A 1,379-nucleotide genomic window follows, 5' to 3' on the forward strand; every position below is an offset into this window, starting at 1 on the left:
TAGTTTAGCATTATTAAAATGGCATCATTGCAGAGGAGTGAAATATAAATTTCACTTGAGCGGTTTGATTCTTACATGGAAATATCTGGGTTTGTGTAATTTACTTTATTTTTTATTTTTGATCTTTTGTTGATAGTCAAAGTGTTAATGGAATGATAAGTTATAGCGCAAGTAATATGGGCCCCTTTGATGCCCCTATAGATGATGAGGGCCCACTAAATTAAGCGGGAAAAATAAGTGCAATCTGTATCCCAACAAATAATGGGAACAAAGTCTTCCATGTGACTAGCGTCATACATCACATGTTGCAAATGAAAGGACTATTCGGGGGACAAGCCTTTGAGGACTGTTGCAAATGAAAGGACTACTCGGGGGACAAGCCTTTGAGGACCCAACTATCCATTTGAAGAATTTCATAGAAGTGTGTGCCCCGATTAATATATCACACATTATATAAGAATCCATTTATCTTTGCCTTTTTCCATTCTCACCAATGGGTGAGGCATTTTTATGGCTCTTCTCACTTCCACCCAGCTCAGTTACATCTTGGGATGAGCTTACTATGATGTTTATTGATAGATATTTATCACCATCAAAAATGCTTTAAAATTGGGATGAGATTCTAAATTTTTAACAAATGAATGAAGAGTCATTGTTTGAAGCTTGGGAGAGGTTTAATGGTAAGCTAGCTCAATGACCAAATCATGAAGTCTTAGAGAATATGCTTCTCGAGATCTTCAATCGTGCCCTTGATCCATTAAATAAAATGGTGGTGGATAATGGGGCGGGTAGTTCCCTAGTGAAGTTGCACCACCACGCGGCCTTTCTATTGATTGGAGAAGTTTCAAATAAAAATTGGGGTTGGCATACCCAAGAAATCGAAGACCCCTTCTACTACTTTCATGGTCATTAATGAACAAAGAAAGAAGAATGAAGAAAACAAGAAGAACATGGAGAAAGTGATGACCCAACTTAAACTCTTGACAATACATGTTATGGGTGCACCCGCGAAAGTGGTAAACGCTGTAGTATCAAAATCTTATAAAGATGATGAAGAAGAAATAAAGTTGGATGAGGAAATCTAGTATTTAGCTAACTACTCGAGGGGTTCCCACCCTTCCCATCAAAGGTAAGGTGGGAAATAAGGTTGGATGGACTATGAGAAGGATAGAGATTAGAGAGATTGGGAACACGATTATGACCATTATATTCCCCCTTATGATTGAGCTAAGGACAAGGAGTCAAGTGGAACTAACCCCAAAATATTCAAGATCAAGGATATGTTAGCAAGAATATTGAATAGAGTATAAGGTATGGATAAAATGGTCTGTGAGTTAAAAGGCGACTTTTCTCAACTTCCCCAAAATGTGGTGTCTGAC

The 1,379-nt window shown here is 37.9% G+C and overlaps 1 non-coding gene across 1 annotated transcript; it reads right to left on the minus strand.

The window, feature by feature from the left end:
- Positions 1-606: 606 nt before the first annotated feature.
- LOC124897351 lies at positions 607-711 on the minus strand. The gene has a single exon (XR_007054073.1). It is a non-coding gene; the product is annotated as a small nucleolar RNA R71 (small nucleolar RNA).
- Positions 712-1,379: the final 668 nt, after the last annotated feature.

Source organism: Capsicum annuum, chromosome 3 (assembly GCF_002878395.1).
Source record: "Capsicum annuum cultivar UCD-10X-F1 chromosome 3, UCD10Xv1.1, whole genome shotgun sequence".
Lineage (NCBI taxonomy): Eukaryota > Viridiplantae > Streptophyta > Magnoliopsida > Solanales > Solanaceae > Capsicum > Capsicum annuum.